This window comes from Panthera pardus, unplaced genomic scaffold (assembly GCF_024362965.1).
Source record: "Panthera pardus isolate Hobbes unplaced genomic scaffold, ASM2436296v1 HiC_scaffold_11, whole genome shotgun sequence".
Taxonomy (NCBI): Eukaryota; Metazoa; Chordata; class Mammalia; order Carnivora; family Felidae; genus Panthera; species Panthera pardus.
In genome coordinates, this window is record NW_026526666.1 from 73,750,428 (window position 1) to 73,775,024 (window position 24,597).

The 24,597-nt window shown below is 40.2% G+C and overlaps 1 long non-coding RNA gene across 2 annotated transcripts in view; it reads right to left on the reverse strand.

Annotated features, from left to right (window-relative positions):
* The window catches only part of LOC128775445 (uncharacterized), a 48,061-nt gene that overhangs the window by 15,707 nt on the left and 7,757 nt on the right, over positions 1–24,597 (reverse strand). For both annotated transcript variants that reach the window (XR_008420140.1, XR_008420141.1), the window contains exons 2-3: positions 19,185–19,286; positions 12,487–12,567 (exon numbers count right to left, since the gene is read on the reverse strand). This is a non-coding gene — a long non-coding RNA (uncharacterized LOC128775445). The remainder of the gene's footprint in view (positions 1–12,486; positions 12,568–19,184; positions 19,287–24,597) is intronic.

Consider the following 24,597-nt stretch of genomic DNA (forward strand, 5'->3'; position numbering starts at 1 on the left):
TCACAAATGCAAGTGTAATAGGATTTTAAATTAGAAGTTTCAGTCGGAAACCCCAAGGCAGTAGATATTAGATAACAAAGTTGTCAGCAAACCATCTTGTGGAAGTTTCAAAGTAAATGGTCAAACCTAGTTGCACAGGGGTGCCTACGTAGCTCAGTTGGTTAAGCATCTGACACTTGATTTCAGCGCAGGTCACAACCTCACTGTTCAGGAGTTCGAGCCCCCATCGGGCTCTGTCCTGATGGTGCAGAGCCTGCTTGGGATTCTCCCTGTGTCCCTCTCTTTCTGTCCCTCCCCCCTCCCGCCCCTCAAAATAAATAAATAAACTTTAAGAAAACCTAGTTTACACATTCTCAACCCTCTCACCTTCAGGGGTTTAAGGTTGCTGTAAAACTTTGTAAAGAGGACTTTTCTGAAGAGAGCTATGCTCAGTGAGCAGGGGTAGGGGATATTTTCCCATTCTCAAGGGGGAGCCATTTCAATGCGACCACCTGGAGACCTTGATCTGTAACTCCTCCAGGTGGTAGGTCAGTGACTGCCTCATGCTTCGAACATGGGAAGAGCAGAGATGGGCTGGGTAGCTGCTCAACCCATAGGGGAGAAGGGGAAATGGCTATGTCAAGTGGCCTGCACTCCAAGAGTTAGGGTGGAAGATTTCTTTGGAAGGAGAGCTGGCTTAAACCCTATTAGATCTTGCCCAGGAGAATTGCTTGGAAGAGCCATGGGACTCCAACAGAAAGACCCAGGTTATTGTGGGCCACTAAAAAACAAAACAAAAACAAAAACAAACCAAAAAACAAACAAAAGACCACAAAAGCTGAGATGGGAGCAGCCAATAGAAGGAAAATGGTGTCACCTGCACTGTGACAGATACTACAGAAGGTATCTACTGGGGGCCTCTGCATAATGCATAAACATAGCCAAGAAAGAAATAGTCGGTTTTGAATATTTGCCAATCCCAGAGAACTTGAAACCACTTAACAAAAGTGTTTCTTTCCCAAACTTGAGAGAAAAAATTTTTCTTGACTATCTTCCAAAACTGAGAGTCTGCCTGTCTGCCACCTGGAAGGAGATGTGATACCCCGGATAGGGAAAGAGAGCATAACCATGGCCCCATCTCCCTCGTTCTTGCTGTAAGTGTTCGTGCAGAAGGTCTAAGTTACAAGAGAGGAGATTTCACTTTAATAAAGTTTGGCCTTTTAATTATTACATAGAATTCGGCATTCCAATGCCTGAACTAAGATGGTCATTTATTGTGACCATGGGACCTTTTATTATCTAAGTCATGTGAATGCCTGAGATTCATCAGGACCAAAGGAGAAAGCTTCCCCAATGAATACATTTTAAAGGCACATTGTGAATGAGATCGGAAAAGCATGTAATTTTTAAAAATTGGTAAATTGGGTCCCATCAGAATTAAAAAATTTGGAGATGCATCCACACAATGGAATGCTAATCAGCCAGAAAAAGGCATCAGCTACTGATATGTACAATAACATGGATGAATCTTACAAACATGATGCTCAGTACAAAAGGTCAGAGACAAAAGAATACACGCTATATGATTTTGTTCATATGAAGTTCTAGAAAAGGGAATACTAACCTAGAGTGACAGGAACTAGATTAGTGATTGCCTGGGGCAATGATGCTCATTGCAGCTTTATTCATAATAAAAAAATGGAAACAACCCAAATGTTCATCGACTGATGCAGAGATAAATAAAATGAGGAATGAAATACTGATACATTCTACAACATGGATGACCCTTGAAACATCATGCTACGTGAAAGCAGCCAGACAAAAAGTACCTCATGCTGTATGATCTCATTTATATGAACTGTCCAGAAGAGGCAAATCTAGAGACAGAAGGTAGATGAATGGTTGTCTAGGACTGGGGGAAATGTTGGGGTAAAAAGGGGATGAGGTTTCTTCTGGGAATGATGAAAATGTTCCAAAATTTATTGTGGTGAGGATTATACTACTCTGTGAATATACTAAAAACCACTGACTTGTACATTTTATTTTATTTTTAATTTTTTTAAAGATTTTATTTTTAGCTTTATCTCTACATCCAATGTGGGATTTGAACTCACAATGCTGAGATCAAGTTGCATGTTCTACTGACTGAGCCAGCCAGGCACCCCCACTGACTTGTATATTATATTTTAGTTTAGTTTATTTGGCAATCTTTTTTTTTGAAGATTTTTTTTAAATTTATTTTTTTATTTTAGAGAAAGATCATGTGCTAACAGGGGAGAGGGGCAGAGGAAAAGAGAGAGAGAGAGAGAGAGAGAGAGAGAGAGAGAGAATCTTAAGCAGGCTCCATGCTCAGTGCAGAACCTGATGCGGGGGCTCGATCCCACGACCTTGGGATCATGACCTGAGCTGAAATCAAGAGTCCAGTGCTCAACTGACTGAGCCACCTACGTGCCCTGACTTGTACATTTTAAATGGGTGCATTGTACAGCATGAGATCAATGAAGCTGATGTCCAAAAACTGGGGTTGGAGACATCTACAGACTAAGCCAGCCAGGTGCCCCCAAAATATACATTTCTGACTAATTAAAGACCTAGATATAAAAAAAAAATGGTATCAAATTATTAGACAAAAAACTATAGAAAAATGGTTATGGCCTTATGTGTAAGAAAAATCTTGCTAAAGAAGATTCAAATAGGGGGAAAAAAAGCTTATGGGGTGCCTGGGTGGCTCAGTCGGTTAATACTCCCAATTCTTCATTTCTGCTCAAGTCATGATCTCACAATTTGTGAGTTTGAGCCCCGCACTGGGCTCAGCGCTGGCAGCACAGAGCCTGCTTGAGATTCATTCTCTCTCTCTCTCTTTCTTTCTCTCTCTCTCTCTCTCCCCTGCTCACGCTCTTTCTCTTTCTCTCAAAATAAACATTAAAAAAGAAAAAAAGAAAAACTTAAAAGAAAAGTTGATACCTTTGACTATATTGCTATTAAAAACTTCTGCAGAACAGCAGGTACCATAAGGAAAGCTAAAGGCAGTTAGCTGACTGAGAAAATATATTTGTAGTATATGTATCAAAGAATTAAAACTCATAATATATAAACAACTCATATAGTTAATTTAAAAAAAAGAAAATAGGATACCAAGAATTTACAAATGGGAAAACACAAGTGCTAATATACATATTAGTTAATATATGTACATGTACATGTATATGTATGTGTATTATATATGTATAATACATAATATGTATACATATATATATTAAAACATACATTTGGCCAATTCTCCCAGGAATCAGAGAAATTTAATTTAAAATAAAATATTTCATCCATCTTAGTACAAACAACCTCACACAAAACAGTGTTACCTGCAGGTTGTGTATGAAACATAAGAGTAAGGGGCGCCTGGGTGGCTCAGTCAGTTAAGGGTCCGACTCTTAATCTCAGCTCAGGTCTTCATCTTGGGGTCATGAGTTCAAGCCCTGTGTTGGGCTCCACGTTGGGCCCCACACTCCGTGTGGAGCCTACTTAAAAACAAAACAAAACAAAACAAAGCAAAACAAAACCCAAAATACATAAGAGGGCTGAGATACTACTGACCTGAAAATAATAGCTGAGAATAGCTATTATTGAGTGCTTTCTATTAACGTTTATTTTTGGGACAGAGAGAGACAGAGCATGAACGGGGGAGAGGCAGAGAGAGAGGGAGACACAGAATCGGAAGCAGGCTCCAGGCTCTGAGCCATCAGCCCAGAGCCCGAAGCGGGGCTCAAACTCACAAACTGCGAGATCGTGACCTGAGCTGAAGTCGGACGCTTAACCGACTGAGCCACCCAGGCACCCCGAGTGCTTTCTATTAAAAAACAACTGCTCTAAGCCCTTTTGAAAGATTTACCTCATTTAGTCCTTACACGCCTATAACATGGGTACTGCTATTACCTTCATGATGATCTGAAGCTGAGAGAAGTTAAATGACTTGTCCAAGTCCTGAGTAAGTTGCAGAATCAAGATTTGAATTTGTAAATAATCTCTCTTATATATGGAATCAAAAATAGTCAAACTCATAGAAGAAGAGAGTAGTACAGTGGTTACCAGGGGGTGGGTGGAGAGGGAAATGGGGAGGTGATGGTCAAAGAGGAACAAGATTCAGTTATGCAAGATAAGTTCTAGAAACCTATGGCATAGTGCTTGTAACTAACAATATTATATTTTATACTTAAAATTTGCTAAGAGGGTAGATATTATGTTAGGTGCCCTTACCACACAACAAAAAATAATAATGCCACATAACAAAAAGTAATAAAGGGGGAGGAAGAAAACTTCGGGGGAGTATGGAAACATCTATGGTCTTAATGGCGGTGATGATTTCACAGGCCTATACTTAATCCCAAACTCATTAAATGGTCTGTATTAAATATATATATATCTCATTTTTCATGTTAATCATACATCAATAAAGTGTTTTTTATACTTTGATTTTATTTACTTTATTTTATTTTATTTTATTTTTATTCTAGAGAGAGTGCGAGTGGAGGAGAGGGGCAGAAGGAGAGAGAATCTTAAACAGACTCCACACTCATTGCAGAGCCCAATGCGGGGCTCCATCCCACGCCCCTGAGATCATGACCTGAGCTGAAATCAAGAGTTGGACGTTCAGCTGACTGAGCCACCCAGATATCCCAATAAAGTGTGTTTTTTTTAAAGAGAAAAAAAATCAAAACCAAAACCAAACAACCAAACAAAAGATTTGAACATGGACAATCTTGCTTCAGAGCTACAGGTCTTGACTGTGGCTTTCTGTGGGGAGGGGGAAGTAGGATTGGCATGGTGGCCAAAGGAACCATGGCCTAATTCGTAGGGTCTTTGTTTTTTTTTTTAAAGGTGTATTAATTTTTTGTGTCAAAATTTATTTTAAAAATATGATAATTTACCAATTATTATAGAAGGTGAAAGAGATAACTCTGATCCTACATTGTTATTCTTAGAAGTTACATTAGCATTTTTTTTTGAAGCACTTTAGAAACTGCAGGTGACCACTTTCTGACATGACAACTTAAAATATGATGAACAAAAGAGGTGCCTGGGTGGCTCAGTTGGTTAAGCTTCTGACTTTGGCTAAGGTCACGATCTCATGGCTCGGGGCTCTGTGTCAGTGCAGAGCCAGCCAGCTGCGGGTTCTCTGTCCCCCTCTCTCTCTGACCCTCCCCAGCTCAAACTTTCTCTCTCTCTCAAAAATAAAAATAAACATTAAGAAAAATATAATGAACAAAATGCATTCAATTTGGAAACTATAGTATGCTAAAACCGAGATTAAGACAAAACTCAAATACCTCTTTCTTCAGTCTTTTTTTTTTTAACTTTTTTAACATTTATTATTTATTTTTGAGATAGAGAGAGAGACAGAGCATGAACGGGGGAGGGGCAGAGAGAGAGGGAGACACAGAATCGGAAGCAGGCTCCAGGCTCCGACCATCAGCCCAGAGCCCGACGCGGGGCTCGAACTCACGGACTGCGAGATCGTGACCTGAGCTGAAGTCGGACGCCCAACCGACTGAGCCACCCAGGCGCCCCCCTCTTTCTTCAGTCTTACCATAACCTATTTTCTCAATCTATCTCTTTTCTGCTCCTACACCTTCCAGTAGAAGAAATTCATGCTCTATTTCCTGTCCATGTTTTGCTGAATTTGCTCCCATTTTATCCTCTGCCCAGGATGCTTGCACCCCCACCTCTTTGGTTCACTCAATCCTTCAAGGAGACATCTACACCTAGTTCAATGCATAGCATGGAGGCATATAACACATAATGTGTGTTTATGGGCCTTAGAATGATTACCGTAGAAGCCTTCTTATCCAACAGATCAGGACCAGAAATGGAACAATTCTGTTAAAGTAGGAAATCACAATAATGGGATCTGTACTTACTTTAAATATTTTAACTTCAAGCGTATTTATTTATTTTTAATGTTTATTGATTCATTTTGAAAGATAGAGAAAGAGAGAGAGCACGAGCAGGGGAGGGGAGAGATAGAGCTAGAGAAAGAGAGAGAGACAGAATCCTAAACAGGCTCTGCACTATCAGCGTAGAGTCCAATGTAGGGTTCGATCCCATGAACTGTGAGATCATGACCTGAGCCAAAATCAAGAGTCCAATGCTTAACTGACTGAGCCACCTAGGTGCTTCTCAAGCATATTTATATACATCAATATTTGATGTAAGGCAAGGTTGAGAATGAGTCCACTGTTTGGAACTCTGCATTATCTTTCTTGAGCAAACTACACCCACAATATGCATTTTGATGATTTCTACTTTGGGTTTCTTCCTTCCTTCCTTCCCTCCCACCTTCCTTCCTTCCTTCCCTCCTTCCCTCCCACCTTCCTTCCTTCCTTCCTTCCTTCCTTCCGTCCTTCCTTCCTTCCTTCCTTTTTAATTAGGCTCCACACCCAATTGGGGCTTGAACTCAGGATTCTCAGATCAAGAAAGAGTCTCATGCTCTACTGACTGAGCCACCTGGGTGCCCCACTTTGGGTTCTTTACAATGGAACAAGAACTTCAACACACCTGAGAAGGAAGTCTGTGTGCGGGACTTGAAATTACCGTGGTTAGAATTATTTACCCAACTTCTTACAATTGTTTTGCCCACACTTATTTCAATGGTAGTTTTTGTTTTTGTTTTTTAGTTTTTCAGTGACTCAGCTTTTACTGAATCTTTTCAAAGCATTCCACTTAAAAAAAAAAAACTTAATGAAATGTTGCAAACATACAAGGAGAAAAACAGAGGGAACACCTGTTTCCACACTCAGCTATATGAATGCTAATGTTTTGGTATAGTTGCTTGAGATTTTACAAAAAGAAATAAACATTACAGATAGAGTTGAAAACTCCTGCACACTCCTGATTTTATTTCTTTTTAAAAAAATGTTTATTTTTATTTATTTGAGAGAGAGAGAGGGAGAGAGACGGTGGGGGAAGGGGAAGAGAGAGAATCCCAAGAGGGCTCTGCGCTGATGCGGACGTGGGACTTGAACCCACAAACTGTGAAATCATGACCTGAGCTGAAATCAAGAGCCTGATGCTCAACCGACTGAGCCACCCACGCGTCCCTGATTTCATTTCTATCCCACTTTCCCCATCCATAACAACTGTCCTGAATTTAGCATTTACCTTTTCCATATGAGTTTTTATACTTACTACATATGTGTGCCAATAAGTGTATGGCTTTGTTTTACATATTTTGCATCTATATGTAAATAGTATCATACTACATGCATTATTCTGCAACTTGATTATTTTCTCTCATCATTATGCGTTTATGATTTATCCTTGTTGATAGAGCTCTAGTTAATTCATTTCCATTCAATTTGTAGTATTTTGCAAACATTCCAAAACTTGGTTTTTTTCTCTTATCGAACATTCGAGCTATTTCCATTTTTTCTATTACAAACAACACTACAGTGATCATTCCTTCATAAATCTCCTGGTAGATATATGTGGGAGTTTCTCTAGCCTAGAAAATATAACAAGAAATGGAATTTGGGAGTCAAAGGCATGCACATCCTCACAAGTATGTCGTCAAATTAACTGCTAACACGGTTGTAGCAATTTACATTCTCGCTAGCAGCGTGTGAGAGTTCATTGCTCCATACCCAATACACCTTATCATTCTTTCAGGATTTTCCCAGTTAGATGGGGGTGAAACGGTATCTTAAGTGATTTTACTTTGATTTGCCCAATCGGTAATGAGGTTCATTATCTTTTCATATGTTTATTGGCCATCCAGAAGTCTCTGCTAGAAATTGCTTGTTTCTGTCCTTTGCTCATTTCTCTGTTGTCTTTTATTCTTGACTTGTAGAAATTGTTGTTAAATTCCGGATACCTAGTCAATCAAATGAACTGCAAATATCTTTCTTTCTCAGATTCCAGCTTGTAATTTAACTTTGCATATATCATCTTTTTTTTTTTTAAAGATTTAAAGTAATCTCTGTGCCCAAATGCGGAGCTCTAACTCTCAATCCCGAGATCAAGTGTCTCACACTCCATCAGTGGGGCCAGCCAGGCACTCCTGTTCATGTCATCTTTTGTTGAATAAATGTTTCTAAATTGTAGGTAATCACATTTACCAATCTTTTCTGTCATGGTTTGTGCTTTTGGGTTTTAAAAAAAATACTCGCTTATTCTGAGAGAAAGGTTCTCCTAACATTCTCTTCAAAATGTTCTGAAGCTTTATTTCTAATATTTAGGTCTTTATTCCACTTAGATACGGTTTTCCGTGTGGTGTGGGAGTAGGGACCTAGCTTTCTTTTTTTCTATATACAGAATCATCTTACCCCAGGTTCTCTGAAAAATAGAACCCAAGGCACTCTTGCTGAAGTATTGAGAGGAGCAATCCCAGGGCAGCAAGAGTTAAGGAAAAGAGAAGTGAGGAGTAGAAGAAAACAAATAGCAAGTTGATATGTTAGGGTAGCAAGCTGGCTATAGCCTCCCAAGGAAATCCAGCCTTGGTCACCTAGGACATCTTCCCGACAAGTTCTGTGTAAGCACCACACCTCAGAACAGTCCATCAGGGAGAGGAAGAAGGGTGAACAATTTACCTGCTGGATAAATTTCCCCTCCCTGTTCTTGGTTGAAGTTTACTCCACAGGGATTTAATTCACTTCTGGGTTGAGTTACACATTTTCTCTGTATAGCCAGGGGGCAAACCAGTCTCCAGTGCCTTTATTTATTTATTTTTTAAATTTTTTAAATGTTTTTTTATGTTTGAGAGAAAGAGAGACAGAGACAGAGAGAGAGAGAGAGAGAGAGAGAGAGTAGGAGAGGGGCAGGGAGACAGAGGGAGACGCAGAATCTGAACTGTCAGCACAGAGCCCGATGCGGTGCTTGAACTCATGAGCCACAAGATCATGACCTGAGCCGAAGGGGGATGCTGAACCCACTGAGCCACTCAGGCACCCCTCCAGGGCTTTTATATAGAGCTTCATGCTTTACCCGAGCCTGACAGTGATGGAAGAGGCATATATCCTCCATGAGTCTGGTAGGGGGGGAACCTGGGCACCAGAGCCATCGTGTCTTCTGCTGTACTAGGAACAATGGAGACCACACGAAGGCAGGCTCTCACTCTATGGTGAGATTGAGACAAACAAAAGTAGACGAAGAAATGTCAATAGTGACTGGGGGCTTCCTGGGACGGGTGGGTCCAGGTGTATCGTTCGGATTCTCTACAACCAATTTTCTCATAATTGAATAGTTCATCCTCCCCACCCTCCCCCCATTATAATGCCACATTTGAATATATCAAAGTCTGCATATGTTCACAGACCCCTTTCCAGAGTCTCTTTTCTATCCCACTCACCAATTTGTCTATCCCTAAGCCAATATAATGCCATGTTAACTGTAACTTTAAAATAAGTTGCTATCTGGTGGGAGAGTCTGTTTTGTTCTCATCTTCAAAACTGTCTTATTCTTTTTTTCTTCTATATGAATTTTAAGACCATTCTGTTTAGTTTCACAGTCATTTTTTGATTTTATTTAACATTGTATTGAATTTATGAACTTATTCGAGAAGAATTTACATACATATTTATGACATTGAATCTTCCAATTCATGAACCTGGTAGATCTCTCCATTTACTCAGATCTCTGTGTATGTATATATGTACATGCGTTTTTCAATTTTGTACTTTTCTTCCCAAGGATAATTTTGTCAGATTGATTCCTAGTAATCTTGTTTTTGTCCTTATTGTGAATGGGATTGTCATTCTTGCTACAAGTTCTGATTATTTACTGATGTTGAAACACTACTGATTTCTCCGTATTGATCTCTAATACAGCAAATTTGCTAAACTCCCTTATTAGTTTAAATAGATTCTATTCTGTGAATTATCTTGGGATTCTGTATGTAATCAATCATTTTATCTGTAAATAAGGACAATGGTCTTCTGATCTCAGTTTTAAAGATTTTTAGAAATCATGAATTAGTGCTAAATGTTGTTGATTTTTTTTTTTTTGCATTTACTGGCACGGTCAATTTTTCTCCTTTAATCTGTTCACGTGGTATATAATATCAATAGATTTTAGGTTGTTGTAATTCTTTCATTTTTTTGGATAACCAACTGAGTCTTCATAGAAACAATTCTCATTCTTTTGACATTCATATTACATTGCTGTACATAACTTTAAATTAAATTATATTATATTATTTAAGTACACCTGGCATCAGGTTATGAAATCAAATACAGCTGACCCCGGATGGGCAGGGTCACAAGTGCACAGCAGCCCATTACCTACAAGTATTATACTGATGGTTGTTTTTTTTTTTTTATGTTTATTTATTTGAGAGAGAGAGAGAGAGAGAGATTGAATCAAAGCAGGCCCTCCCAATTGTGAGATCATGACCTAAGCTGAAATTGATCCACCCAGGTTCCCCATTGTTTTCTTTTTTTTTTTCTTAAAGATTTTATGCTTACATAATCTCAATATGGGCTCGAATTTCCAGCCCCAAGATCAAGAATCACAGGCTCTACCAACAGAGCCAGCCAGGCGCCCCACACTGATAGATCTTTTATTTTTTTAAGTTAATTAATTAATTAATTAATTCAGGAATCTCAAGCAGTCTTCATGATTAGTGTGGAGCCCAGCGCAGGGCTCAATACAGGGCTCGATCCCATGACCCTGGGATCACGACCTGAGCCGAAATCATAGAGTTGGTTGCTCAAGCAACCGAGCCACCCAGGCACCCCTGATGGTCCTTTTAAAACAGAATTGAGAGTATCGGTTAAGTGGAAGTCAATTTAAAAAGCGTTCGGTTTAAGGAAATCGGTGGCTGTGGCGACAAAGCACACACTTCGTAAGTCCACATGAGTTGTCTCCATTCAACTAAATTCAAGACATCGTTATTGAGAAACTACATTAAGTACCATGTTAGGCATGAACAAATAGTTCCTATTTACAAAATATTTTCCAACCTAGTAGAGAGGTTAAGACCAAGTGCATACATACATCATCACGATGCAAAAAGGTAAGACAGATGTCTAGGATGTACAAAAACTGTCATGAGGGGAGGTGTAACTGGGGAAAAGGAGTGATCAGGAAAGAAGTCTTAGAGGAGGTATATTCTGCAGTGAACTAAGAAAGGTGTTAGACCATTGCTGTCCACACCGGCCATATGGAATTTAACTGTTTCCTATAAATCAGCAATTGCCCTGAAAGCAATGGGAGCTCTCTGTCTGGTCTGCCCTGATTACATTTCTTTTCTTGTTGGCCTTGCACACAGATTGTCCCCCTCTGCCCAGACCTTTCAGATGAGAAGTCCACACCCTAATCCCTAGAACTTGTGAATATGTCACGTTACATGGCAAGGGAGAACTAAGATTGAAGATGGAAATAAATTTGCTAATCAACTGATTATTTTAATTATTTTTAATTATTATTTTTAATTTTAGTTACTTCTTTAATGTTTGTTTATTTTTGAGAGGGGGGGAATGAGCGGGGGAGGGGCAGAGAGAGAGGGAGGCAAAGGATCTGAAGTGGGTTCTGTGCGGACAGCAGAGAACCTGATGTGGGGCTCAAACTCATGCACCATGAGATTATGACCTGAGCCGAAGTCGGACACCTAACCGACTAAAACCATCCAGGCACTCCTCAGCTGATGTTTAAATGGGGAGATTATCACGGATTATCCTCATGGGCCCAGGGTAATCACAAGAGCCCTTGGAAGTCAAAGAGGGAAGCAGGAGAGTTAGTGCCAGAGGGATGCAGCCTGAGAAAGACTTGACCAGTTATTGTTGGCTTTGAAGATGGAAGGGGGTCATAAGCCAAAGAATAATGGCCGCCTCTAGAGGCTGACAAAGGTAAGAAAATGGATTCTTTCCTGGAGGCTTCAGAGGAAAACGCAGCCTGGAGACACCTTGATTTTAGCCCAGTAGGTCCCATTTTAGACTTCAGGCCTACAGAACTGTAAGCTAGTAAATTTGTGTCATTTTAAGCCAGGTTTGTGGTAATTTGTTACAGCAACAATAAGAAAATAACACAAAAGGTTAATAAAGCTAATCAGGAGAAAGAAAAGGTTTTGAAGGAAGGCTCATGGCTTTGCTCTTGCTATGGTAAGGAGCAGGTGGTTATTTGTGAAAGGGCCAGAAGTCCATTGGAAATGCGGGTTTTCTGAAATGGATCTCAGAAAAGAGGGTGCGATTCGGGATACTAGAATCATCTCATAGATGCTTCACCTGAAGCATGGGGGAGATGGCTTGAAAGAGAAAATTTTGAGCGATGTTGTGCAATAGAAATAGAACACAAAACAGGAATGTGAGCCACATTTGCAATTTAAATTTCTCAGGAACCGTGTTAAAAGCATTAAAAAGGAAGATATAAAATTAAAATTTAATGGCATATTTAATTGTACTCAACATATCCAAATTATTATCATTTCAACATACAATCACTACAAAATTATTAATGAGATATTTTTTATTCTTTTTTTTGTATGAAGTCTTTAAAATCTTGTACACATTTTATACTCACAGCATATCTCAGTTCGGTATATCTATAATTTCAAGAGCTCTATGACCATCACGTGGTTGGTGGGTGCCGAACTGGACAGTCCTGTTTAGAGAAAGAGCAGACACAAAGGGTGGAGCCTTGAGAGACATATGCATTTAGGAGATAGGAGGAGGAAATGGACCCAGTGGATGAATAGACAGAAGTAGGAGGAGAATCAGAATAATGCAATGTTTCAAAATCCAAAGGAATTTTACTTAGGGAAATGTGGGGGGTGAGGGGTGGGAAGCATCATATACTTTTTTTCCTCAGCACTCTGGCTTATTCAACTCTTAGATTTTAGGGGGTTCCCCCATCTGTAGTGAAGCTCTATACTACAAAGTCGCTTTCCTTTGCTCTGGCTTTAATAGTCTCAAATATATATTGAGCCATAAATTTAGGGGCTCAGACATAGGTAGCTAGGGATAACAGGGTGACTAGGGAAAAAAGAAAGGATCACTGAGGTGGCATGAGGTTGTTGGAGGATGGTGACGATTTGGAACAGGTGCCTGGTGGGAGTAAGATGGAGATCATGTTACCATGACAACTGATTATTTCATTGGTCCAATGACCAGTTGCCATGGTGACAAAATCTTTGTGTCAGTGTGACATGGATCCCAAGGGAGAAGATGCTTGTGCAAAGGACCCTTTGCTCATTGGTAAAGCTTTTATATTTGCAATAATTCTTGCGTTGCTTGATGAAACCTCCCCCAGGAACTTCAATCACCATTGATGGCCCCTCTCCTCCTTCCTGTTCATCTATAGCAATCACTGCCTGTAAAGTGCACACATTTTCATTGTTCGTGTTCTATATAGTGTTTTCTTGCCTGATAGTCTTTAATTATTTTAGCAATTTATCTCTTTCTCCTATATAGATATAATCCTGTTGAAGGCAGGGATCATTCGTATAATTCAGTTATGTTTTCAAAGGATTGGGGGTTAGTGGAAAAAAAGAGACCAAGAAGACCTTTGGGCTAGACAAATTTGCATTTGCATACCATGTGTGCTTCTGTCATTTGTCAATTGTGTGGCCTTAGCAAAGTCATTTTATCTTCTTGAAATTTAGTTGTCTTCTATAAAATGGGGATAATAAAACTTGCATTGTGGGTTTGTTGCGGTGATTACAGATAACCTAAATAAAGCAGCTGGCCTATGGTAGGGACTCAATAAATAGTTCCAATTATTATAACATTGTGCCCAGGCCCAGTCCTGGATGCCATGATTAGCACTTAGTAATACCTGATGAACAATACGACAATGATGACAGATGATAGGATAACAGTAGAACTAGATCTAATCTTCAGGGTCCTTAAAGATCAGTTGTCCTGTGATCGCCCAACTATACCTCAGCTGCAATTCTTATATATATATATACACACACACATATATATGTGTGTGTGTGTGTGTGTATGTTTTTAATGTTTATTTATTTTTGAGAGAGACCGAGAGTGAGAGGCAAGAGGCAGGGAAAGAGGGAGACACAGAATCTGAAGCAGGCACCAGGCTCTGAGCTGTCAGCACTGAGCCCAGCGTGGGGCTTGAACTCATGAACGGCGAGATCATGACCTGAGCCAAAGCCGGACGCTCAATCAACTGAGCCCCCGAGGCACCCCACCTCATCTGCAATTCTTAGCTTGCAATCCAAGTTATGATGATTGTAACTTCTTGGGAGAAAAAATTTGTTAACTGTTTAGTGAGGAAAAAGGAGAGGAGAGAGAACCACATATTTTGTTGCCTCCTAGACAGAAAAACATACTACCAGTGGAGTAGTTGTGCCCCCCCCAACCCCTCAAAAATCACACATGAATCTGATTCAGCCTCTAGACCCAACTACTGATTTACAACACAGAGGGCAGAGCACGTTAAAAACCACCACAGGGAAGCAATCAGCAAGATCCAGATTGTGAGAAATACTACAGGAAAAATAGTGTAGTTTCTTCAACAAATACATTGCAAGAAAAAAAGAAGTAGAAGGAACTTCTAAATTAAAAAAGATTTGGGGCACCTGGGTGGCTCAGTCGGTTAAGCATCCAACTCTTGGTTTCGGCTCAGGTCATGATCACATGGGTCCCATGGGGCCCTGTGCTGATAGTCCCGAGTCTGCTTGAGAGTCTCTCTCTCTGCCCCTCCCCCACTCACGCACATACATGCATGCTCTTTCTCTCTCTCTCTCCCTAGAAAAAAACAAAAACAAAAACAAAAATTAAGGGACATATCATCCAATTTCCATTTGTGGATGTTACTTGAGCCATGACTCAAACAAACAAAATTTTAAGAAATTCATAAGGGGATTGGAAATTTAAACACTGACAGGATGGATAAAAGATATATCTTCACATATGTTTTAATTTATTTTCTGACTTCAAAGATTCCATTAATTCTTAGATAAGAGAATGGTATGATTTGTTTTAAAAAAAACTGTTATTGAGGCACCAGGGTGGCTCAGTCGGTTAAGCTTCCTGCTTCAGCTCAGGTCATGATCTCGAGGTTGGTGTTCGAGTCCCGCATCGGGCTCTGTGCTGATAGCTCAGAACCTGGAGCCTGCTTTGGATTCTGTGTCTTCCTCTCTCTCTGCCCCTCCCTGGCTCACGTGTTCTCTCTCTCTCTCTCCCTCTCAAAAATAAATAAACATTAAAACAAAAACTGTTCTTAACTTTTTGCAGATATAGCTTTAAGATATGCGTATATTGGGGCGCCTGGGTGGCGCAGTCGGTTAAGCGTCCGACTTCAGCCAGGTCACGATCTCGCGGTGCGTGAGTTCGAGCCCCGCGTCAGGCTCTGGGCTGATGGCTCGGAGCCTGGAGCCTGTTTCCGATTCTGTGTCTCCCTCTCTCTCTGCCCCTCCCCCGTTCGTGCTCTGTCTCTCTCTGTCCCAAAAATAAAATAAAAAACGTTGAAAAAAAAATTAAAAAAAAAAAAGATATGTGTATATTGATGAAGTATGGTATCTGGAATTGCTTTAAAATAACACAGAAGGGGCAAGGTGAGGGTGGGGTCTAGATGAAACAAGATTGGCTACTACTTGACAACCGTTGGTGCTAGATGATGGGGAGGGTTCATTGTATTATTTGTCTATTTGCCTCTGTTTGAAGAGGATTAAAGAATCATATTTAAAACAGGAAGTGCATTTATCCAAGATTGTATGCACAATAAAGATGCTCAGATGTAAAGAAATACAGGATATTCCATGCTGCAGTGTTGGACGAATACACCGTGTTGGTTTAACAAATAAATTAATGTATATGTCTCCCCTTGTTGGTCCTCCACAGTGAGGTTTCTACAATGTACACACAAATGATATCTTTCCACTTCAAATTACAATTATTATCATTCATAATGTTGTAGGTTAAATTCCTTGAAAAAAAAACACAACAGACTCTGATAGGGAGTTTGTGGGCAAGAGGGGGTGAAGTGTGCTTTTGTGATCATTTCTCGTGGGGAATGCAGTAAAGAGGAATGGGCAGAGTAAAGGTCCAGTAAACTGGACCTGTGATCCAGTTGCCAAACAGATGTCATCTGATCCAGCACCGCTACCCCCAACACCTAGGGAGCTCAGGAGATAGGAGGGCCCTTCAAATATACACAGCCTGGAGCACTGGGGCCAGGTCTTTACACTTGACATCACCCTCCTCCTTCCCTTGCCCCAACAAACTTGAACTAAGCCTTCAAGGCTGATCTCAAATGTTTCTGTGTCTGTGAACTTTTTTTTAAAACATCCACCCCCAGGTTGCTGTCCAGTTTTCCCAGCACCATTTGTTAAAGACACATTCTTTCTCCCATTGGATATTCTTTCCTGCTTTGTTGAAGATTAATTGACCATGTAAGTATAGGTTCATCTCTGGGTTTTCCATTCTGTTCCATTGATCTATGTGTCTATTTTTGTGCCAGTTCCATACTGTTTTGATCACTACAGCTTTGTAATATAACTTGAAGTCCAGAATTCTGATGCCTCCAGCTTTGTTTTTTCTTTTTCAAGGTTGCTTTGGCTGTTTGGGGCCTTTTGTGATTCTGTACAAATTTTAGGATTGCTTGTTCTAGCTCTGTGAAAAATGCTGTTGGTATTTTGATAGGGACTGCATCAAATGTGTAGATTGCTTTGGGTGGCATGGACATTTTAATTAGTTTCTTTTATACCATACATAAAAATAAATTCAAAATTGATTAAAGACATAAATGTGAGACCTGAAACCATGAAAATGCTAGGAAAGAATACAGGCAGGAACCTCTTTGACATTGGTCATAGCAATTCTTTCTAGATAGGTCTCCTGAGGCATGGGAAACAAAGTCAAAAATAAACTATTAGGCCTATATCAAAATAAAAAGCTTCTGCACAGTGAAGGAAACAATCAACAAATCTAAAAGGCAATCTACACAATGGGAGAAGGTACTTGCAAATGACATATCTGATAAGGGATTAGTATCCAAAGTATTTAAAGAACTTAAAAACTCAACACCCTAAAAATGAATAATCCAATTAAAAAAATGGACAGAAGATGTGGATAGGCATTTTTTCAAAGAAGACATACATATGGCCAACAGACAACATGCAAAGATACTCAACATCAGTTATGCAGGGAAATGCAAATCAAAACTACAATGAGGGGCGCCTGGGTGGCTTAGTTGGTTAAGCATCCAACTCTGGATTTCGGCTCAGGTCATGATCTTATGGTTGGTGAGATCAAGCCCCATGTGGGCTCTGCACTAAGAATGTGGAGCCTGCTTGGAATTGTCTCTCTCCCTCTCTCTCTGCCCCTCCTCTGCTCCTACTCTCTCTCTCTCAAAAACAAACAAACCAACAAATCTACAATGAGATATGGCCCCGCACCCTTCAGAATGACGAAAATCAACAACATGAGAAACAACAAGGTGTTGGCAAGGATGTGGAGACATGGGAACCCTCTTGCACTGTTGGTGGTGGATGCAAACTGGTGCAGCCACTGTGGACAACAGTATGGAGGATCCTCAAAAATTTTTAAATAGAATTACCCTGTGATCCAGCAATTGCACTGGTAGGTATCTACCCAGAGAATACAAAAATACTAACTCAAAGGAATACATGCACCCCAATGTTTATAGCAGCATTATTTGCAATAGCAAAATTACAGAAACAACCCAAGTGTACATCAATTGATGAAGGGACAAAGAAGATGTGGTGTAGGGGCACCTGTGTGGCTCAGTTGACTGAGTGTCGGACTTTGGGTCAGGTCGTGATCTAGTGGTTCATGGGTTTGAGCCCAACACCGGGCCTGCTGCTGTCAGTGCACAGTGCACTAGAGATCCTCTGTCCCCACCTCACTCTGCCCCTCCACTACTTACTTGCTCTCTCTCAAAAATAAATGAGCATTAAAAAAAAAAGATGCGGTATATATGTACAATGGGACATTACTCAGCCGTAAAAAAGAATGCATTTTGCCATTTGCAACAACATGGAGGGAACTAGAGAGTATTATGCTAAGTGAAATAAGTCAGAAAAAAAATACCACATGATTTCACTCATGTGTAGAATGTCAGAAGCAAAACAAATGAGCAAAAGGAAAAGTGAGAGAGAAGCAAACCAAGAAACAGACTCTTAACTATAGAGAACAAGCTGATGGTTACCAGAGGGGAGATTGGTGGGGGGATGGGTTAAATAGATGATGGGGATTAGGGAGTACACTGGGTGATGAGCACTGGGTGACGTAGGGAACTGTCGAATCACTATACTGTACTCCTGAAACTAATATTACACTGTTTGTTAACCAACTGGAATTTAAATAAAAATTAAAAAAACTCCATCCCCAGTCAGGTCAAATTTCTTCCTCCACTCTCCTTCCTCTATGAACACACAGGGGAATAGAAAGAGCTCCCATTTATAACACTTTTTAACATCTAAACACCATGTTGAGCTCTCTACATGTGCAATTGTTTCAGTTAACTCACGACATAGCTATGCAGTAGGTACTATTATTCTACCCATTTACAGATGAAGAAATTGAGGCTCAGAGAGATTAGCAATTTGCCCAACTAAAGTCATTGAGCTACTAACTGGCAGGGCTGGGATTTCACCCTGGGTAAGGGAGCCCCTCTTCACCTAGCATTCACTAGTGCTTACTTATCACGACCACGTAGTCATTTAATTACTATTATGCTGTACTGTCCCCAAAATATTGCTTTTCTCTTTGTGCTCCAAACCCTGAGCACAGGACCCAGCCTAGAGTCAGCATTTAATAAATGTTTACTGAATGAATGGATAGCCATCACATCAGCCTTTCTAGTAAATTTCATTTTAGAAATGGATCAAATCCAGATGCAATTTATAGGCACAAGGATGACAAATGTCTTTCATGGTAGCAAGGAACCAAGCCCACTAGAAGGGTTAAGCTTGGCTATACCTACATGGCAGAAAAAGTGATTGGGTAGAGGAAGTGTGCATAGCAGGCCACAGATAAATCACTAAGTAGTTAAAAAGGAAAAACTGTACCTAAGTACGTATACATAAGCTTTGTGTTTATGTGTGGATATGCATGTGCATGCAGGCATTTTGGCATCTCTTGCTTTGAGAATTGTTGCAAAAAAGGAAAAACACCATTTCACATTCATTCTATGCTGAATAATGGAAGCAAACCACAGATGGATCATGAATTCAGATTAAATGAAATTAAAACAACTTCATGAGTCAGAAAGTATTCAAAATAGTTGCTCACAAGTGGAGATGAGAGGGGCACCTGGCTGGCTCAGTTGATAGAGGATCTGACTCCTGATCTTGGGGTCATGAGTTTGAATCCCATGTTGCATATAGACGTTACCTTAAAAAAAAATGTAAAAACAACAACAACAACAACAACAACACAGTAGAGATGAAAACCTATAATGAAAGGTGGAGGAATTGCAAATAAGTTTCCATTATACAGAAAAACAACTCTTCACCATTTCCATTAAAATATCAGAATCTGAAAAAATATATTTAGACAATCAATATGGGGTATAAGCAAAAGGGATTTTGAAGTCATGGTATTGAGGCTCAAGTTTTTATGTCATTCACTAGCAATATGACCTCAATTTTCCTTGCCTGTAAAGTGGGGATGATGATCTCCAACTTAGTATCATTATAGCAATTTAGTAAGACAAAATATTACTTCCTTTTTCCACTTCCTATTCCTGAGGGAGCCATTGTTCCCTCCTCTTAACTTCTATAGACATTAACATTTTGCCAGTCTTGTTTCACAGATCTCCCCCACATTTTTTTCCCCTGGAGTATTTAAAAGCAAATCCCAGACATTATGTTAGTTCATTTTAAATATTTCAGTTGCAAAAATTTGTTATTTTTTTTTTTTTTACCAAAAAAATCCCCAATGTGGTCTCCTGGCAAAAAATATAAAGAATCTTTTTGTGGGGCGCCTGTGTGGCTTAGTCAGTCGAGCATCCGACTTCGGCTCCGGTTATGATCTCGCGGTTTGTGAGTTTGAGCCCTGCAGCGGGCTCTGTGCTGACAGCTCGGAGCCTGGAGTCTGCTTTGGATTCTGTGTCTCCCTCTCTCTCTGCCCCTTCCCCACTCACCCTGTCTCTCTCTCTCTCTCTCTCTCTCCTTCAAAAATAAATAAACATTTAAGAATCTTTTTGCACATGTTTTTCAGTTTGGTTAACCTGGTAAGGTTAACCCAAATAGGCTCCCTGGATAACTCTCCATTTCTCTGCTTTGTATTAGCTCTTTGGATATTCTAATTATGCCCAAACCCTGTTCTACTTCAGTATTAGATGCAAATCATACTTGCAGGATCTTAGCTTTTTAAATGAATAGTAGTAATACCAGGTTGAATCTCTTTCTGGTTTTGAAGGACTGATCCACAGATTTGGGCAGTCCTAATTTATTTTCATGACTGTCTTCAATGCTTGCTTCAAGGATGTTCCATGGAAAGTTTTTCAATTACTGCTCTGTACTCTTTGGAGATGCCTCAGGGCCCTGTACTTTTGTTTGTATGGGTTTAGCCTTCTCCTGCATATTCTCTTAGTCTGGTCACATTAAAAAATTGATTCATAGTACACTTCAGGCTGGATTTCTTATTGCCAAGTCCCCTGGGCTCTTCATGGCTTTCTACTCTTTGTAATTTACTGAGGGAGATTTGTGCACTTTATTGAGTGCCTACTATGCTCCAGCCCAGCAGATGCTAATATCCTAGACATTTTTCATTTATGTGGCCCTTCAAATAAATGAAGTGCATATAAATGATAAGGTATCATATAAAAATTAGTAGTAATATTACCATAAGTATATAACACAACACGAATAACAAATTTAGCACAAATAACAAACCAGTGAGACTACATCAAACTAAAAAGCTTCTGCACAGCAAAGAAACATCAACAAAGTGAAAACAAAACCTCCAGAGTAGGAAAAAAATATTTGCAAACTGTATATATGATAAGGGGTTAATATCCAAAATACGTAAAGAACTCCTACAACTCAATAGCAAAACCCACAAATAACCCAATTAAAAAATGGGCAGAGGACCTGAGTAGACATTTCCCCAAAGAAGACATATGAAAGGCCAACAGGTATATGAAAAGATGCTCAACATCACCACCAGTCATTTGGGAAAGGCAGACTAAAACCACAGTCAGATATTTCTTCACACCTGTCAGAATGGCCATTATCAAAAACGCAAGAGATAAATGCTGGCATGGACGTGGAGAGAAGGGAACCCTTGTGCACTGTTGGTGGGATTGTAAATGGGCACAGCCACAATGGAAAACAGTAGGGAGGATCCTCAAAAAACTAAAAACAGAACTACCATATGACCCAGTAATTTCACTTCTGGGAATATGTCCAAGGAAAACAAAAACACTAATTCAAAAAGATATCTGCACCCCCATGTTCATAGCAGCATTACTCACAATAGCCAAGACATGGAAACAACCTAAGTGTCCCATTGATGGATGAATGGATAAAGAAGTTGTGGTATAGGGGATGCCTGGCTGGCTCAGTCAGTGGAGTGTGTGACTCATGATCTCAGGGCCAAGAGTTCAAGCCCCATGGTGGGTGTAAACCCTATTTAAAAAAAAAAAAACAGTTGCGGTATATATGCCACATATGGAATGCTTTTCAGCCATAAAAGAGAATGAGGAAATCTTACCATTTGGGAAAACATGGCTGGACCTTGAAGGCATCATGGTAAGTGAAATAAATTGGACAGAGAAAGACACATACTATCTGGTCTCACTTATATGTGAAATCGAAAATGAAATAAAACTCATAGAAAAAGAGCAGATTTGTGGCTAACAGAGGCAGAGGGTGGAGTGAGGGGGACTTGGAGGAAGGTGGCCAAAAGGTAAAAACTTCTAGTTTTAAGACAAATACGTAACCGGGGATGTAGTGTACAACACGATGACTAGTTACCACTGCTGCACGTACATAGGAAAGATGTTAAAAGAGTAAATCCTAGGGCGTCTGGATGGCTCAGTCGGTTGAGCATCTGACTTCGGCTCAGGTCATGATCTCACAGCTTGTGAGTCCAAGCCTGGTGTTGGGCTCTGTGCTGACAGCTCAGAGCCTGGAGCCTGCTTCAAATTCTGTGTCCCCATCTCTCTCTGTCCCTCCCCCGCTCACGCTGTGTCTTTCTCTCTCTCAAAAATAACTAAAAGTTAAAAAAAAAAAGTAAATCCTGAGAGTTCTCATCACAAGACATTTTTTTCCCCTTTTTTCCTTTTCCTTTTATTGCATTTGTATGAGACGATGAATAACTGAACCTATTGTGGTAATAATTTCACAATATGTGTAAATCAAACCATCATGCTGCACACCTTAAACTTATAGACTGACATATGTAAATTATTTCTCAGTAAAACAAAAAAGACATTACTATAGGCTTACCCTCTAAGATCTCTTAGCCCACATAGGCAATACACAACACAGGAAGAGCCTTGGTGGAGAGTTAAGAGACATGAGTTATAATTCCAGATCATTCCATTACATTGGTTCAAGAAAAATTTATAAAAATTTATTGAGAGTCTTGTGGGTGCCAGGCACCCAGCAGAGCGCTAGGTTTAATCTGAAGGGTGCCTAGGTGGCTCAGTCGGTTATGTTTGACTCTTGATTTTGGTTCAGGTCATGATCCCACAGGGTTGGGGGATTGAGCCCCACCAGGGGTCTACACTGAGCGTAGAGCCTTCTTAAGACTCTCTCCCTCTTTCTTTCTTCCTCTCCCTCTGCCCCTCCCCCCCACTTGTGCTCTCTCTCTCTCTCTCTCTCTCTAAAATTAAAAAAAAAAAAGAATATGAGGATAGCCCTTGCCTCAAGAACGGAGACCGTATCTTTATCTTTGTAAACTTTCTCTCAGACGTGACATGGTCTATGGAACCTATCTTATAAAGGCTTGTCTGAGCCTATAGATCAAGACTGAGTTCCAAATCTTTAATTTCATGGGGTACCTGGCTGGCTCAATCAGTGGAGCATGCAACTCTTGACCTCGGGTTTGTGAGTTCGAGCTCCACGTTGGGTGTAGAGATTCCTTAAAAAAAAAAAAAATCTTAAAAAAATTGTTTTTTTTGTATTTTTAAAGGCTTTCACTACATTACACCAGTCATTCATTTCCTATATTTTCTCCTACTTCCCAAACAACCTTTTATACCTGGGGATGACGCCAGAAATTTGGATCACCAAAAGGAAAAAATTCAACAGGAGTTTGCATTAGTCAGGATAGACTCTGTTACACTGTGGTAGTAACTCCCAAATTTTATTTAAAAAAAAAAAAATTTTTTTTAACGTTTATTTATTTTTGAGACAGAGAGAGACAGAGCATGAACGGGGGAGGGGCAGAGAGAGAGGGAGACACAGAATCGGAAACAGGCTCCAGGCTCTGAGCCATCAGCCCAGAGCCCGACGCGGGGCTCGAACTCACGGACCGCGAGACCATGACCTGAGCCGAAGTCGGACGCCCAACCGACTGAGCCACCCAGGCGCCCCGTAACTCCCAAATTTTAATGACTCAGTCAGCAAAAGTTGTTCTTTTTGCTTATGCTTTGTGTCCTTCCTAAGTCAGCTGTAGCTTTGCTGTACGTTGTCTTCACTCTGGAATCAAGGCAGATGGATTAGCCTTGAATGTTCCTGGTCATCAGCACGGCAGGAAAGGAAAACACAGTGAAGCACACTGACTCTTAAAGCTTCTATCTGAAAGTGGTTCATATAGCCCCTCACACATTTCATGTGGCTAACGCAAGTTACATAATCAAGCGTGTTGTCAAAGGAGTGAGGGAAGTACAATCCATCCTGGATCTACCCCTGAGAGGCACAGTAGATGTTTGGGAACAACAAAATGGTCTACAGTTGCTCTCTTTATCCTTTTGTTGTTGTTGTTGCAAAACAAACAGATTTTCAGCTACCTGCCCCTCATGCAGTAAAAACTATTTGGTCTGTGTGTCTATAGAAAAAAATGAAGAGAATTCTTTGGGACGTTGTGCATGGGTTCCAGCCCCTATTGTGTCACTAACGAGGTTTGAAAGGTTTCCTGAAGTAGTACTTGGATATAAATACACCCTCTTGCAATGCCTGGCACTCAAAAGGCTACAATTCTCATATCTATGTGAATTGATGGTTTTGAGGGTCTTTGAAGATGAGCTTAAGAACCAGGCAGTTCTGGGTTCAAATTCTGCTACCACCTTCACTACTGTCTTCTTCTTCAAAACGGGGATGACCGGGGCACCTCGCTGGCTCAGTAGGCAGAGCATGTGACTCTTGATCTTGGGGTTGTGAGTTTGAGCCCCACATTGGCTGTAGAGATTACTTAAAAAAAATCTTACCCACAGGGGAGCCTGGGTGGCTCAGTCAGTTGAGCGTCTGACTTTGGCTCAGGTCAAGATCTCTCAGTTCATGAGTTCGAGCTCCGCATCGGGCTCTGTGTAGATAGTTTAGAGCCTGGAGCCTGCTTTGGATTCTGTCTCTCCTTCTCTCTCTGCCCCTCCCCTGCTCACACTCTGTCTCTCTGTCTCTCAAAAATAAATAAGCATTGAAAAAATTTAAAAAATCTTACCCACAAATAAATATTAAAAAATTTTAAAAAATCTTACCGACAAATATATGGTCAATTAATCTTCGACAAAGCAGGAAAGAATATCCAATGGAAA